The sequence below is a fragment of the Apteryx mantelli genome, chromosome 3, assembly GCF_036417845.1.
Source record: "Apteryx mantelli isolate bAptMan1 chromosome 3, bAptMan1.hap1, whole genome shotgun sequence".
NCBI classification, from domain to species: Eukaryota; Metazoa; Chordata; class Aves; order Apterygiformes; family Apterygidae; genus Apteryx; species Apteryx mantelli.
The window spans coordinates 31,262,263-31,281,005 of NC_089980.1; positions in this window are offsets into that span (position 1 = coordinate 31,262,263).

The following is an 18,743-nucleotide window of genomic DNA, read 5'->3' on the forward strand; positions in this document are numbered from 1 at the left end:
GGTAAACTGTTTTGAAGGCACAAGATCATGCTTTGAGCATAAAGGCAATAGGAAGATAGAAAGAACCCTCAATTTACCAGTCCCTTGGGAAACCCAGTCTGTCCCACTGGTGTCTTAAGCTGTCAACAGGTATGCTACAAATACACACAAATCACATGGATGCAACATTTTATATATTTACTTTTGCTGTCTAAAGGAAAAGTGAAATCACAATGAGGCTCCCCATCATGAATGAAGGGTATTGAAGTAGCCTGCATCAAAATATATGCCTTGGCAGTTCCACATGACATCAGAGGATAGTTCAAGATGGATTTCATGATGATGTAAACCACTGTTTAATTTCAGCAGTGTAGGTATCAAACAGCTCTAAGTCTTGCCTTATAGATGTTAAAAAGTAATGTTTACTTTTTTCAGGCAATTACTTAACTTTCCCAATTATCCAGAAAATGACCTCATTGTAGCACATAAATGTTCACTGGACATGCTATATGTAAGCTACCAAAATATAGTTTTTAAAAATAGATATGCAACAGAATTGAAATACTTGAGCCATGTATATGGGCAGTATGCAGCAACACTAAAGCAATCTTTTCTACTGTGGTTACCACCCAAGACTCACTGAACACTTTAAAAAATGAGAATAACTTTTGAAGTATGTATAATCGTATCTACTTTATTTGCAAGTAACCAGTGAAATGGGATGACGAAGATCATGCTTTCACTCTGAGTGAAAAACAAATCTTCCAACCTGCTGCTACAATCCTTAAACAGTGTTTACTATCTGTATATTGCCGGCACTTTCCTCTGTGTTCCCTTACCACCATATAGAAGTTACATAAGGCTGTGAGATGCGACCTTATTGAATCAAAACATCTGATCTATCTCCTCTCTTAGCCTCTAAACTGAGCAGAAAGAACCTAAAGCTTTCATTACTTTCATTTACCTCTAAAACTTTTCATATGCAGTGTTTGGTCATTACTCACTGCAGGTTTAGCAAGAGGATGAAGGCTGTAATATTATCTCGTAAAGAGATACTTTGGTGTCTGAGACTCTGTCTGGAAGGGTTGTCAAAGCTTCTGGATTGACCATGCACACAAGCATGATTTGGATACATCTCTGTTGGACAAGAGGCTAGCGATAAAAATATTATAAAGCTAAGTACATGCCATTCTAAAATAAAAGGGACCTATCTGGGCGTGAGCTAGTGATAAGGTCAGGAAGTTGGCAGACATTTCCTAAAACTCATTTTGTCCTTGCTTGCTATCCTCCACTCAGCCATGTTCCTTCCTCATAAGTCAAAACAGGTTGAACCTGTGCAAATTGGAAAGAACATGCAAAAGCTGGAAGACAGCCAGTGATGGCAGGTACAAATGGCTTCTCAAACTCTTAGCAGCCCAAAAAAGGCACATAGGCACATGTGTGTGCAATATGTGTGTGTGAAAAAATGGGTTACATGTGAGCTTACTAAATATGTACAGGATTCAGTTCAGTCCTATAGGCATTCATTCTTCCATGAGATGAGACATTGCATATATTTTCCCAAATAAAATAATACAGAGAAGGCTGAAGGGATATATTCATGTGTGGCCCTGAAATGTATGACGCAAACACAAGCTTTCCCTACTGTCACCTTCTAATGCCTCTCCTTAAAATATTAAAGGAAAAATATCATCAAAAGAACTTTGCATCCAAGGTTTTGGGAGAACTGGTTAATATACACAGTTGTCCCAATAAATCATTAAATGTTTTTGCAGTGAATTCGTAAATCACTATGTAAGGCATTGAAATAACTGGCACTACTGTTTTGGCTCAGTTACCAGTTTTACATCAGGGACTTATTTTCCAGTTTTTTTCCTCTAAGTTGCTGTAATCATGTGTTGCAGTTGAATCTAAATTGAATGGCATGCATAATAAATATGCTCCCTCACTGAGATCATGAAAGCACTATAAAATGTAAAAGAAAACAGTGGAAGCCATTGAAGTGGTTCACACTGTGACCTTTTATAAACCAAGAAAAGAAAAACAACAGAAAAACAAAACTTGTCAGATTTATCTGCTCCTTTTGACTTAATAACAAAGAATACGCTTGCTTATCTTGTGAGGACATCTATGGCACAGGAGAAAATCTACCTGAGCAGAAAAGAAATCCCAACTATAAACGCCTCTTTCATCTACTTGCAGACCCAACCCAAATGTATAGGTTTTTTTCAGAATCTTACACCTGAAGTGATGACCCTTAATGCAAAAGGAGCCATTGGAGTAAGCAGACTTGCAATGTAAGCAACATGCTTTGAGCTGAAAGACAGATTCTGTACCTTAACAGCACTCCTGTCTATCACAGTTTTGTTATTGCTCAATCTTATGCCATGTAAAGCCCACAAAGCTTCAAAAAGCAAAATAGCTACAAATGTCAGAAGAGGCATTAGCATCTCTCAGTTAGTCTCTTCCAAACGTAAACAGTTACAAATCAAGAGCTGATCTTACAAAGTGCCCTTATCAGTGTTTGAAAACAATCAAGATCCTATTACACAGGACTATCTGAATTTGGTTGTTTTTGGTTCTTGAATTAACAACAAATGCACTGAGTAAGATAGGGAAAAGTGAGCTGTCCTAGCCCAGAACACAGAAGATCCGGTTTCCAATCCCAAATCTGCCTCCGGGCTTTCTGCATGACCGAGGTTCTTTAATGTGCCATTCTGTGCCTTGGAACATGGATTATTCTGTCTCTGGTTGTTTATTCATCTGGTCTAGTTAGACTTTAAGTTTCACAGGGCAGGTGATCTTTACCAAAAGGTAAGCATTATAGTAAAGCTAATACAATGTGACCAGACTTTGACTGGTATACAGGCGATATATTAGCCAGGGAGCAGTTTTTCATATTTCTTACCTTCTGCAATTGTGCTTTAGCCGAAGGAAACAAAATACTCAGTAAAAAGTGTAAAGCACCTTCGCTTTTCCTAATGTTATACACTGCTTTTTAAAAACATACATTATACATGCAACTCCAAGCACTTGATTTTTTAAATGCAAAGTCATGTACATCAAATGATTGAAAATATATGAATCAAAACAATATAAATATATACATACATGTGCACAAATGCATTTGAAACATGACTTTTAGATGCACATTAAGAAACATTTCAGTCATGTTTTCTGCTTTGCAATGGAAATATACTCTTTACTAATGATGCTTCTGAAAAAAAATGAACTAAAAATATTAAACTTTTCTGATTGTATCTGGATTTCTTACTTTTAGACTCAATGGACTATTGCTGATTTTATTTTCTGAAGGAAAATTAAACCACTAGAAGTGAATAGCTGGAAATCTGTTTCTCAGTTGGTCACATAGACACTTGTTTCTCTGTTCCCAACAACTTGAATACTCATTTCTGGTACTTTTTTTTTTTTTTTTTTTTACATGTAGATTGTAATTCTGGAAAAATGAATTTAGATTCATAGAAAAATTTAGGTTGAAAGAGACCTCATGAGATCACCTGGTCTAACCCCCTCAAAGCAGTGCCACCTTCAAAGTTAGATCAGGTTGTTTGAGATCTTACCCAGTTGAGGTTTGAAAAACTCCACAGATGGACTTTTTCTAGTGCTTAGCTGCTCTCATGATGAAGAATATTTTCCTCATGTCCAAAAAAATTTCCCTTGTTGCAACTTGTGATCATCACTTCTTGTCTTTTTGCAGTGCTCTTGTTAGGAGAGTCTCATTCCATCTTCTCTATAACCTCCCTTTGGATAGTGGAAGACAGCAACTGGCTCCCCCATCTGTCCTTAGCCTCTTCCAGGCTAAGTAAATCCAGTTCCCTCAGCAGCTCCTCACATGGCATATGTCTAGCTTCCTAACCATCTTGGTGGCTTTCCTCTGGGCTCACTCCAGTTTATCACTATCTTCACCAAGGTCTCTACACTAGACACAATATGCCAGATACAGCTACATGAATTAACCTGCTACAGGCAATGTCAATTGGAATAGCTCATCAGTGAAAGCTGTAAACTAACTTTGCCTACAGCGGATTACGGAGATTTCACATGCTTCCATCCGGTAAGAGCTAGAGGTACCATAACTCCTGGCAAATGACAACTAAAAACTTCAGCAACATCTGGAAGAGTTTTTTGCCTACTGTCTAAGTCTGAACTCCTTTTAGATGGGTCTGGTTTGGAGATGTTTTATGCTGAAATCCACTTATTTTGCAATGAGGAAAAGCAGAATTACCAGGTTTCCTAGCTGCTCACTGTCATTACCATAGTTCCCCTGGAAAGACATATAAAGCTTTCCAGTTGACTGGAAAAGAACAGTTGAGCTTTTTGCTACAAAGGACTTAAGGCTTTGTCTCTACTTCCAGGCAAGAGCAAATACAGGAACAGTGTGGACATGGATAAAGCTTTCAGTGGGAATGTTAATCCAAGCTAGGTTAATTCAGTACTCAGAAATGATACTCAGTCATTTAGGGGATGTACACATCACTTTTGTTTATGGCCCAAAGTCTAATTTTTAGGCACCTGTCTCCCATATCTTGTGCTAGAATCATTCCCATTACAGTCTGAGAAAATTCACCTGCTGGCCAGTGAGCACATCAGTATGCCAAAATCCCAGCTGTCTTGACAGCCTGGGGAGTTGTCACAGGGCTGCAGACAAGATTGTTTGGACAAGGCAGTTAAGTACAAAACATATTAGGAATATATCATAGCCCTCTGTTATTCAGACCAGGAATCAACACAGATGTGTGGGGATACGCTAACAACAATAATAAAGATTTTCATCTTCAAGGAGGGACCCAGAAGACAAAGGCAGGATACTCTCTCGATTTCGTTCCACAGTCTTTAAGAGGAACACCATGAGGGCCAAATAAGAATGAGTGGCAATGCAACTCTTGCCCTAGGGAGTGAAGCAGCTAAACAGATCATTTGCACTGAAGCCATTTACAGAATGGCTATGAATAACCCACATGTTGATCTTTGGCTTCCTGCAGCCTGTGCCAGTGCAAGAAACGACTCCAGGAATAATTTCAGAAAAAAGCCCTGTCCACTTGCTGACTTCCATTCTGCCTTTTGCTTTCACATCCACTTTCAGATAAAATTGCTCCTGGTTGGAATATCCTAGCATATTGCAATGCTATGAAAAAATTACATTACTGCTCTGTTTTTCCTGCCTTGGGAAAGGAAAACAATCTTTACATTCTCTTCTTAGAGTGCTCTTGCATCCGCTTTGTCAGTGGGTTTGGATGGAGCCTGGAAGAAAATTTACATTCTGCAGAACAACACTGTACAGTCCCTTATCATTTCCCATGTTTTGTGAGTCCCATAATGTGCGTTCCAGCCCCATCTTCTGTAAATTTCTTCCATACAGCAACACTGTAACTTTTCTCAAGCCAGCATTACATTTCCTAACACCCTCTGCCCCAGTAAACAACACTTCGTTTGAGTATCTCCATTGGTAAATCTATCGACTGAATGAAACTAACTGCCTAGTCAATAGGAAAAAGTCCAATGGCAACATAGGAAGTCAGGAAACACTGTGGATGGATCCAGCAAAAATTACTGGGGGGAAAATTAAATGCCTGTACAGAAAGTGTTGTAATTTAGTTTTATTCCAGGTCTAAAAGTGGAAAAACTTAAAGCTTCATACTACTTTACAGCAGCGCCGTTCAGGGTCTGCCAATGTTTCCATTATGAACTGCAATTTTCAGGGGTTTATAACTTGGCCATAAAACTTTGCTTTGGGATGAAACTAGAAATAAAAGTTCTCCACCCAAAAACTAATTCTCTATGCCCCCATTTTTTACAAAGAGAGTTAAACCGAATTTGCTTATTTTTTAAGCCAGTTCAATTAAAAAAAAAAAAAAAGAAACTTTTTTGTCATGTTCTGTCTAAACACAAAATGTAGGTTAATTTAGAAAGGTCTGGGGTTAAAGCGGATGACAAACCAAACACACCTTAAAATTATTGCACTGCAAGACAGCAAAGGTCTTTTCGGTCTGTGTTAAAAATTTGAGCATCATTCCTAAGAGACAGGCAGCAGTTATTCTGTGCAATTTTGCAATGGCAAGGCCTCATCTAGAATACTCTGCCCAACTTGACCATCACATTTTAGGAGGAGTAAAGCCACAGAAGAACAATAAAATTGTTACAGATCTACAAAACATGACATATGAGGAAAGACTGAAGAACTTAATATTATCTAGAAACAGAACAGTAAGGGATAAATGGCAACAGTCTCCCAATATGCAAAAATATATTATAAAGAGGATAGTGATCAGATGATTTCCAGGTTCACTTGAAACAGAATAAGAAAGAATTAGTTTACTTGCAAGGAAAGTGTTTCAGGTTACATGTCTGTAAAGTTCTTTTTTTTCTAAATACATGGCAGTGAAGTCATGTAGTGAATTGATCAATAACAGGTTAAACAACAGCATAGCAGGAACAGAAGAAATGATCCTTCATAGTGCCCCAAAAGTGCTTTTTACTCTTGCAAACAAAAATACAAAAAGAAGCTGAAAAATCAGGTGCTGTATTCCCTATTAATTCCACCTGCAGGGCATCATGCTAGTAAATGCTGAACTTTCTGTTTACAGCAGGTTTGTAATACCCGAGTATCACAAAAGCACAGAGTAACTGATGCTTGTTACGAGTCTAGCTCCAAAAAGTCTTTAAAGTGCTACTAGAATCCTTCCTTCTCTTCTCAGTTCTTTCTCTAAACCCCTTGTTTGTCTACTTGTATGATGACACCAAACTCCTTCCAGCTTCACACTCCAGCACATCTAAAATACTTATGTAAATGCTAATCAAACCTGGCTTCTAATTCTTTCTGCATAAAGATAGGGCATTTGGCCCAAACATTTTCCAAGTACATCAGTAAGAGTTTCTCATGCATGAAGTCTCATCAGCTTAATCCGAATTTTGGGTCCATCTGGTCATGCTACTTTTATGCTGAGGTTGGATAATCTATTTTGAAGCTAGTGGTGAAACTCAGCACTCAAATATAAAGAGGATGGACAATATTAACTTTAACTTTTTTGTCATGCTTTAAATTTTACTGTTACCCCTCTTGCTACTATTGGCAGATGCCAATATCCTCACCCAATACCTTTATCTGTAGCAGGCCCACTAAAGTCAGTGGGACCACTCAGCAACAGAACCTCGCTTGATATAGAGTACTGGAACCTGGGCCACTTCAGGTTTATTAAAAAAAAAAAAAGAAAGGACTTTGAATATGCAGTATATAATTCCAGCATTGTCTATCTCATGTGCTTAAAGAAATTGAACCAGATATTCCTAATTGCCCCCAAATCTTGAGACCAACTTAAAGATCACTTTATTTTTACTGAAAAATGTTCAGAGTTTGGGTGGTTTTTTTAAATCTGTACTTCTAGAGTTTTTAGAGCACATTTTCAAACTTTTCTTGCAACCATATGGACTAAAAACTTGTTTTATAAAATACGCCAAAAAACTCTCACATGACTGTATAGGAGCTACAGCTTTAAGAAATACATGAAAAAATCATGAAACTCACAACAAAACGGTAAATTTGTAACACTGCACTTATCCCATTATGCAATAGGTTTATTTTCCACATTTTATTCAGGATAGAGAAACTAGAGAGAACAAATTCTCTTTTTCAGTGTGACATTTGTTTTACTTTGTTATGCTAAACTAATATAATTTCAAGTGTCTTTTAACTAGCAATATTCTAACCTTTACCTAAAGAATTGTTCCCTATACAACCAAATAGATTACTGCCAGAATAATCTACACTGGTTTGAACAGAATTTAGGAAACAATTTTCCAATCTTTTGGGGAAGAATTAGAAATTTCTTCTGAGATTATTAGCAAAAAATATTGGCCTCTAGCCATTTCTGCAGTAGCTTATCATAAAGGCTTGGGGTTTATGGTAATCTCAATACAGTGCAAAAACACTGACTTATAATTTAAAAGATTATGATGCTTTGAAAAGCTTCAGAGTAGGTTTTGTATTTGACAGAGGGATCAGCTGATACAGCATTTAAAATTTGCAATGTGCATAAAATAAGGTATTGCTGATTCTTTCATAAAAACAGGCTTACCTCCAAGTGGTGCTGGAGGAAAATACCATTACCTTCTGCCCCTCTCAAAGGCTCCTGACATCTTCTGCTCCCCCTTTGGCACCTATAAATATTAAGTCTTCACTGGACTTAGGTTACAGGCCCCAGGATCTTTCCTCTGCTGCTTATGCACAGACTGTGCTGTTTCCCTTCACCCTCTCCAGCCATGTCTCATCAAATTGCATCAAGTTTATCCCTGTGATATCTGCTTCCCACATACTGGCTGTCAGTTCAAACACTATCATCTGGCTCACAGTTTCATTTACTGCTGTTGATTCTCACAAAAAAAAAAAAAAAAAAGTACTGCAAGTTCATTAATGATATGAAACCAAGGATATTGCCATTTTTCTTCCAAAGAGATTAAATCCTCCGAGGCCATGTTTCCCAAGTATAATATTATCTCACTCAGTACACCTCTAGTTGCAACTCTGGATCCAAATGGATTTGAAACCCAGATAATTATATTTCCACATTGGCTTGTGCAAGTTAAACCCAGCTTATTACTGACTGAACAGGCAAGATCATTACCTACTCACACTCAACCATACCAGCAGCCTACTGACAGATTCACATTAATCTGATGCTGACTTGAGATGTGATACCTTAGCCATCCACATGCCAAATACACTAGCGCACAATAAACATTAATTGATCACTAGGCTTCTCCTACTTCTACACTTCTACTGAGAGACGAATCCCCCTTTCTCACCAAGCGGACATGGATGGAGAGGAGCTGGGCTCTGATCTGAAAACAATTTCAGAAATGGACTAGACATCTCTTCCCAAATAAGACCAAACAGCTCAGGGTGAGCATCCCAAATCCACAACAGATCAAAGTCAACCAAATCAGCTTAAACGATCTCTAACATAAGACTACACAAAAAGTTTGATTTTGCCTTGGAACAGGTCAGTTGTCAATTAGAGAGACGGCTTGAGACATGTGGAGACAGCTTGAGACATGTAGAAACGACTTAGAAACACAGGCCTCAGTAAAAGCTTGCAGACAAAGTGCACTAATCTGTCAAGATGTACGCAGAATTTGTGTGTCAGCAACATGAGTGAGCTTGGATCTACACAGTGAAGTCACTGAACCACACAGAGAAATACATACTGTAGATACTGCCTGCTGGTGCTACAGGGGTCAGAAGTAACCACGCTGCTGCGCTGCATCATCACCTGGAGTGCACGACCTACAAAGTGGCTTCAAACTCCTCCACAACAGGGCTTTCTGCCAGTGCATTTGTGTTTTCTCACCCCTGCACAGGCTTCCTGCAGCATGATTTCCCTGTTCTTGTTACTGCTCTGGATGGTGCCCCACAGAGCACATTGTTTTCGTAAATAAACAGTATGTGCTACCTAAGTACTGCTCCATATTGCACTGTAAAAATACGACATCCAAGACTCAAATGCCCACAGACTGCTGCTTCTCCTCATTCCCCCCAGATTTTAACAAAATACACAGGAGATTGTTTTAGCTGCATAGAGCCCTACTGGGTACTTGAGGTTCTCTAGACCACACCTTACCTTAAATTAAGAAATTTTCAAGAGAAATAACTAAATGAAGCAATACTATTATAGACAGTCCCTGGGTTACCAGTCAAGAAATCGATGCCTGAGTAAGTTTAATCATGTAAGGACTGCAGTAACCTCCCTGAAATAGCTCAAAATATTATGAAATGGAATTTGTATGCAGAAAGCAAGGAAAACAGACCTTTTAATTTACCAGACTTACAACTATGAATATGACAATAGTGGTGGGTCAGGATGTTCCTGTTACATCAGGGGTTCTATAATTAGCCCCTAATTTTGTTTATAAGAGAATAAGAACATCTTTTAGTTTGCCATTGGTTGCTGTATTAATTGCAACACAGGTCACTCCTCCCAAGCTGTCAGCAGCTTGCTACCATTTCACCTACATTTTCTCAAGGCTTTAAAATTACATTGCTGAATTGACTCTTCAACATCCTCTGCTACTTGATGTACTATCCAGGAGAATCAGCTGGCACAGGGTCCAATCCATGGTAACTCCACTAATGTCAGGTCCTCAGCTGATGTATATTGGCATGGTTCTACTGGTCCCAATGGAGCTACACCAATTTACAGAAGGAACTGGCACAGATAACTCTGTTCTACTCTGTATAGCATTAACAGGTCCTCCTAATATTTATTGAAAGAACTTTTTATTTTCCTGCTGCGCTCGAAAGCCAAGTTCTTCCAAGGTGGTCTCAAACCAGTGCCTGGATCTGGATGTTAAGCTATTTTTGAATGTTAGTAAGTTTTGTGTGCCACAATCTTACCAAATTCAGCCAGCCAATCAGAAGTTAATCTCATTCAAAATTCTGAATATGATGTTGGGCAAGAATTTGGGGACATAAATTGTGCCATTTAATTATCTTTGTAAGCCAAAACACAATTCTGTCTACAAGAGACATTAGCACACACAGATGTTATATATGTAAATCATTATAACATATTCACTTGTGGTTATAGCACTGGAGGGAATTTGACAGAGTAAAATGAGGCCCATCATTCTTAGCAATACTTCAAACATTAATATTTGATTAAGTATGAAGAGAAAGTTTTTAAAAAATTGCAGCAAGATAAATTAAATTTAAATGACTTAAGATAATTACAGTATAGTCATTTTTAAAGCCCACTTTAAAGCAGATTGATACAGAGGAATACCATGTTAAATTTTCTGACACTTGCCTGTTTCACTACAAGTGAATGACACTGATTTCAAATACAGCTATACACAACAGTAAATATAAGCAGTGCTTGGAAGACACAGACCTATGTTATTATTTCTGCTGCATGTGTAATGTAACCTATTACATTATTCCATTAAAATTCTGTAGTTAAAAATACAATGGCTGAAGCAATTTGCCCAACATTGCCTCCTGCCAAAGAACATAGATTGTCATAACTAAATGAAAAAAATGGACAGCATTTCTGAAAAATTAATTTTTCAGAAATATTATTTAACCCCAGAGTAGTAAATTTTAATACTGGAAAAAGGCAGGAAAAGTATTTCCCAGTCCTTCCCTGCCTTCTCTTTATCTCCCCATTCTCCCTTTCTTTTATCAATTTCACTGGTAAAATGAAAAAAAAGGAAAGAAGTAGAAGAGAGAAATGGAGACAAAAACCTCAAAGGAACAAAAAAGCATCTGTGGTTTTTGAAGATAAAACTCTTTTCCAGGCGGAAGGGGAGAGACGAGGGAAGAAAAACTTTAGTCAAATAAAAATTCTTTGAAAAATAATTTTAACAAAACAGAAACTGTTGCACTGAAAAATTATTTTGATTAATTTTTTTCCACCAACACTATTTGTTTTATTTCAAAACTTCGTACAATAAGGGCAGCCAGCCTGCAAGTCTGGAATGTAATTCAGCACATGTTATTGGTGGATGATTTCAACACAGCCACAAGGGGAATGCATTTAAAGATCCATATGTTTGGTTGGCACCAAATCAAGTTCCATTAAATAATACTGTATTCAGCTACGCAACAAATTTACTTACCATACATTTCACATGAGAACTAATTTATTTCATAGGAATATTGCTGATGTTTATATTGGTTTACTGTAATGAAAACAGTATTTTCCAAACTATGAACAAATGCATACCAGTAGTTTTACAGTGGCTTAACCAAAGTACTGGTAGTGCTTCAAAAAGGGAATTTATACAATACGTATGTTTCTCAATACTGCTTGTGCCAAATGTAGTAAGGGGTTCCGCTAAGAAGATGGAACTTTCTTATAATTCAGGGAGAGCATACCTAATCTCCATATTGGCAACACAGCGAGTTCTTGAGGCCAGCAGGACCACAGATAATTCCAAACTTGAGAGCTTGCTGTGTCTGAAAATGCTTTTAAGAAAAGCAACATGCCTGTCCAGTTCTTGTAGAGTGGAGGATGATGAAAGACTCTTATTTCTCATGACACTCTACAGAAATTATGAAGGCACTCACTTAGTCACTGAACATTTAACCCCTAAATTTTCAATGTGAAACAAGGGCCCTTATACAAAATGTAAAATTCACATACCATTGCCTATCTGGTCAACAAAGCTGCCAAATATTTCCACATACAGAAAAAAACTGGCGACTGAATTGTGCTATAAAAACAATAGAACATCTTGAGGATTTCATTTAATAATTCCATGTGGTCTGGCATTAATCAGTTGGACATCTTCAGAAAAAAATATATTTCCTTAGTGGGGAAAAAAATAGTTCTTCCAAGAAAGTCACCTTCAGTGTTTCAGATGTTTATATTTTTGCTTAGAGAAGCATCATTTAAAAAAAAAAAATTTGAAAAGGAGCCAAGGATGATTTAATGATGCACTTACTGAAACTTCTGCAAATTGTCTTTTTTGTCAGCTTTCGATATACAAAATCTGCCTTGGCTCTTGTAATCTTAGTATCACAGTCTTCTCTTTTCATCAGGACAGTTCTGACTTCTGGTTATGAGTCATGCTAAATTATAAATACAAATGAAGCAGGGACTACACTGTTTCCAAAAAATATGTCAACATACTATTAAAAATACATGCAGCACCATCCTTCATTTTTGATCCGGTACATTACTGAGGAAATTATTTTAAATGAGCACACAGTACTCCACATCACCTTTGTACCTGCTGCAGGTGACAATAATAAAAATACAAAAACCTCTTCCTACAAAACAAAATTAGCATGGTTCCTAAGTGTAAATTGTGTCAGGGGATCCTAAGTTTTTCCACAGACTGACTGCTTAATAGCAGAGGGAATCTACTTCTAAACAACCTTCCTCTCCCTTCCCAAACCAGGCGGGGGGGAAGGAAAAGTGACAGAGAGGCACCCGTAAATCCTACTGACTGGAAAATACCCTAATGCATAACAAAGAAAGGATTCTTCCCATTTTCAAACACATGAGATCCTCATTGGGCATTTATTCAGCTGATTTAGACCGTAACTTGTTCAGAAGAAACACTGAAAAACATTAATTTCTCTGAAAGGTGGAAGGTCAAGGCTTAAGTCAAATGGGACCACCCAAAATCTGAACATTAGAGGCCTGATTTGAATGACTGCATATCTGGAAAATTTCTACTGAGGGCAATGCAATAGTTCTTGGTCAGAAAGTTACCAATTATTCATTAGTATTTCTGCAATGCAAACAGAAAGAAGGGAAGCTCCATTTTGCTTTAAGTATAAATGAAGTTTGCTGCTAGAATGGCGTATCACATTAACTAGCAGATGATTTTAACTAAAACTTCATGAAAAACTAAACATAAAAGAGCAACTTTCGTCAGATACAGGCATATCTTAACGAGGCTAAAGATTATCAATTACAAATCACAGCCATGAAAAGGGAAGGATGGTAGAACATTCAACAATTCTTATTACTCTGGAAGTATTAAATCACCATTTTTGCATTTTTGGCATACTACTGTGACCAGGGTTCATAATTATTTTGGCTGCCCCCCGAAAGACCTTGGCTACATTAGGAATTTCACCCCAAACCCTTCAAACTAAAATAAAACAAACTCCAACTTTGAAGCCAGACTTTCTACATAGATCCATCAGTGGGAACTATGGGATCTAAGTCAGTAGGAGTTGGTCACATGCTTGAGCATCAGTATTTGGCTGAAATGCGCCCTAGAGAGGATTTCTTTACACCAAGATCAACTATTACCATAGGTAAGTCTTGCAGTTTGATTTACTGTTTTGTAGTTCTGCATACTTCAAAGGCCAAGAACCAGCAGAAGTCATTCTATTAATTCTCTACTGTATACATGATAGTTATATCTCTTGATCACTTGTGTATTCAAACTACAGTCTGATGTGCTTTATGTCTACCAGTACATGTTCTAACAAACTCCTTCACCTACGCAGAGCGCACAAGCAAACAATTAATTCTTCTGTGGTTTTATTCTGTGCATCAGAGTATTAGATTATTACTCCTCAGTACTGTATTTAATTTAAAGCAATAAGCACTTTAAAGAACCCTACGCATCATATCCTTGAATCACAAAATACCAACCACATAAAGTAGTGGAAAAGTCAGAAGCATACTCTCTGTGACCTATTTTGACCGTCTTCACTATGTTTTAAGGCTCAGTTTACAAAATCTCATAGGCTTTATTCTCAGGAATCTAACTTCCTTGTCCCTGATCAAAGAATGTCACACGATCAAAGAATAATGTTTAATGGTCATTATACAGGCATTTTTTGAAAAAAAAATTAATAAATATCAAGGAGTTTATTACACAATAAACCCACACAAGATTTCAGGTGCTGTTTTCATCACCAAAGCAGCATCTACAGCCCTCACACGCTTAACAAAACGAGTGGAGATTTCTGTACTTCAAATCAAACTCACAAAAGCCATCTCAATCACAGCAGGTAACCTAACAGAGCCAGGCTGTGCCTAGGGAATAAGAGGCCTTACTAGATCCACACCATTGGCACTTTTTTTTTTTTTTTTTTTTTTTACCAAACATTCAGTGAACACAGTACTCACCCGAGACATAGGGAACATAAACTCATTTTCCTCCTCTGCCTGAGAGGAGGCAAGTCAGTATCCCACATTCTCAGATTACTCTAACCAGCAATCAGCAGACTGATGCAGGAGGAGCTGCTCTGTCTTCTCTACTCCAACTGTAATAATTAAATAATCATTAAGAGAGAGATAGAGAACAAACTTAACTCTTTCCCAGGTACTCACCTAAGCAAGGTTAAATCTGGAATACCATCTCTGCTCTAGCAAATGATTATATGGTCTATAGTTAAAAGACATTTGATAAATTGACTATTTAAGTAATGGAGCAAGGCCTGGAACACCAGTGAACATGCTCAGATGGGCAGAGGAATTAAATCCAGGTGTCTCATGTCTTAAGCTAACACTCTAAGCACTGAAGTACAAAATGGGGGTAGAGGTACCACTGCCTTTTTCTTCTGACTCTCATTTGCAAAGACAAATATTCTCACTCACAGCTTCATACAGGAAAAGCAATTGTCTCGCACATTCTGGGCGAGTGCTACTGATCAGTCTGCAAGTAAGAACACGAACAGGATGTAGTAAAGTCCCATGGCAGCATATAAGGAAACATTTGAGCAGGCAATCTGATACTGAAAATAGAATGGACAGCCGTTTCTTCTGAGTAGTGATATTGCGTATGCCCAATGGAGAAAAAAAAAAAAAAAAAGGTAGGAAACTGCATGAATTGGCACTTGTGTTATTTCCTTTCTCTGAAGCACCTTTAACCAGCTGTATCACAAATGAAGGCTGACTCAAGTTGAAAAAGTCACAGAAAAGGTTTTTCTTTGAAGATCTCCCAAATAAACTTCTTGACTGTCTTAGAATATGCATCAACTGGAAAGTAAACTCCTAATGCTTTCCTCCATCTATGTCTTAACAAATTTCATTCTAACATACTCCACTAGGTTCCCATTTCCATATTTTGCCATCTGGATCTCATCTTTATAAATACAAGTTACATTCACCCACTTGGCTCACTTCATCTGTAGAGACTTGTTAAATGGCTTTAAAGATGATTTACTAAAAAAACTAGAGTGTAAAGATTTAACAGGAGAAGAGATTAATTTAAGTAGAGAACTTCTTACTTTAATGTCAAAATTATGTTACCAATGATTTTTGGCTTCCCATATTGATTAGCTGATTTCTGCCCTATTCACATTTGCTCTCTGGCTCTACATGTCTGTACTACCACATAAATTACATAGAAAGCACCCGAGTTCACAGCACTGATCTAGTCACTAATTTCAAATGTCTGAAATACAAATGTGTAATGTCAGAAGATTAAAAACCAAAAACAGTCCACACACTAGTGCTTTGTTTCTGAAGCAGTACAGAACACACTTACTGAGCCCAAGAGAGTTAAAGTTTAAATTAAACTTGTTTTCTTTTGCTCACTGAATTATGTTTTTCCCCCAAACAGTACCAAGCTTCAACAAAGTAACGTCAGTCTGAATGGTTTTACTCACTCAATTACTTCAGCTATATTTTTAAGTGGTATTAAAGTCTGTATTTAAATGCCAAACTCTATTCTAGGTTTGAAAAATAATAACAAAGGTCTTAGAAGAATTACTAAGAACATAAATAGTATGCCAACTAATTGCTTCTGCCTTCTCCAGATCAGCACAGAGCCTTCTTCTTTCCAGTTAATGTTGTATCTTCAGTAGCTCAGGTGACATAGATGCACACTTGGAACTGAAATTTGCATTTTATTCTTTAAAATGATGTACAGGAGTGTATCTTTAATCATGATTTTCTCTTTCACTCTGAAAAAAAGAAAAAGGAGAAAGCTCATGTAAAGAAAAAAGAGACTGGGCCCTGAGTTTGGTCCTCCTCAAAGTACTTGGCTTGTATCTCCCTAACATTTTCAGATGTAAACGCCCCTACATTCTCCTTATCTAAATCTACATATAATTGATAAGACACACCAGCTTAGGGTTCTGTATGCCCTAGCACTTCATATTGTAACTCCATCTCAGCAATATGCAACTAGCTATTCAAACGGGAACTGTTTTTAATCATTAAACATTTTATGAAGTACTTCAAACTCCGCCCAAAAATCAACAGGTAGATCCCAGAAAAGTAGTGCCATAAGCTTTGCTGAGATGCCCTTTTGGGCAAATGAACCACTGCACTGTGCTCCAGTATCAATTTAAAAATAATTTTTAAGTGCAGTGAAAGAGGTCCAGGTCAAAAAGGAAAGCCCAGAAAGTCAAAAACCTATCTGGATTACTTCTGTCATATGCTATCAACCAGCTAGGCTAACTTTGGCTATTAAAGTTTTCATCTGACTAGAGATTTAACAGCAGAACCACTGTCTTCAAGGACTAATATTGCTTCTGGCTGCTTTTCAATACCAACCAGCAGTCCAACTTTTTCTGGGCTAAGCCTCAATCTGTTTGTCCAACCTGAGCTAGGCACCGGCTAGGATATGGAACCACACCATCCTCAGCAAATGCGCTAGGAAAGTCATACTATCCGCACTGTAAGTATCTGCAGACTGAAGGAAAACATTATCTAGAAGCTTTCTAACTTCCCAAAAGGTTCTCAAGAGTTTTAAGGTCATTGGATGACTTGGGATCCCTTTACAGCATATACCTATTTTATGTCATGATGTATCTCCTGATTAGCCGGTGTTCCACTCGCAAGCTGAGGAAGACTGAAGAAATCAGACAAGTTAAGGACTTGACTGTTTTATAAGAATGTGGTAAAATACAGACTTTCATAATTGTTTCCCAGTTTATATAAAGAGAACAAAACAAAACTGCATCCACTGTATTTACAATTGTTGAGATTGCAAAGAATAGTCAAAAGAACTGGGTTTGACTTGGTAATAATTTCTATTCCCACCATGATCTTTATTTCAATTGTTTTAAGCTATTCTCTGACATTGTTAAGTCACCTTGCCAAGAGCCTGTCATTTTCCCATCCCATTGCACTTGTCACCAAAATGAATTACCATCTCGCATTAGTGCTTCAGAAAGCCTCCAAATAGCAACTGTAGCAAGAGTAGAAAATGATGCAAAACTCAAAATGATGTAGCATCACTACAACGTTAAAACTCTACTTGTCACAGATTGTTATTAGAGTTGGGCTAAGGCAATGTTAGCTCAGCTGCCTCTGAACACACCTGTTTCAATTTAATTTGTAATAATTAGGAAGCCTAGGGCACCAGGAAAAAATACTTTTCAGTTACTGTTTCAAATAGTAGAGTTTTCATGTGCCATTTAAAATCCTGTTTTTCAGAACAGACTGCTGACTTGCTAATGCTAGCAAAATGAAATAAAGCAAAATATTTTTAGTAGCAGGAAGTTGTTACTTGCTACTGCCAATTCCATGCCTTGCACTTGAACAGTGACATTTTTTCCCCTTTGCTAATTCTTCAAGATAGGTAAAAGCTGGCTTACAGTGCATGAGGATACGAACAAAACTTAGTCCCCTGGAGTTGGCTGACACTTCTGGAGTAATAGCCAATACTGGCAACAATTTGCTGTGACAGAGCAAACAACAGTGTCCTAGATCCACTCTGTGGTAAAGGGGGAAGGAGAAGATTAAGCAATAGACTTGGATGTATTGACTTTGGCAAAAGGCTGAATACCTTGTCATGCTAAAAAATTACTGAATCTGAGGAGAGAAAATGGGGCAAAGGGGGAAAAATAAAAGTAGTATAAAAATTACATAAGAATAGATATTTATACGCTGAGTTAATTTATCAAGCTGACAGAGATGAATCATCCACCATTAAAACAACGGGACACAAGGTTTCTTTATATCACAATCATTATTTACAACCCCTTTAAACGTTCAGAGAGAATTCAAGTATTCCCATCTTTTAGTTTAAAATGTGATCTTGCAGGCAAAAATAAAACTGCTGGCAAAAATAAGTTTCTACAGGAACAGTGCCCAAAGAATGATTTTTTCAAAAACAGGATATACCTTAACAATCATCATGGCACTTCTTTTTTTTTTTTAACCTACACTTATAAGCCACATAGGGCTCAAGCAGCTCACACAGAACAACATCTCTAGTAACACCACAGTGACAGTAGGTAACAACCAGCATCAGTGGTATAGCCAGACACACCTACTTAGGACTTCTTTAAATACAACACAGACCTCAGTTATTTTTTTGAAGTG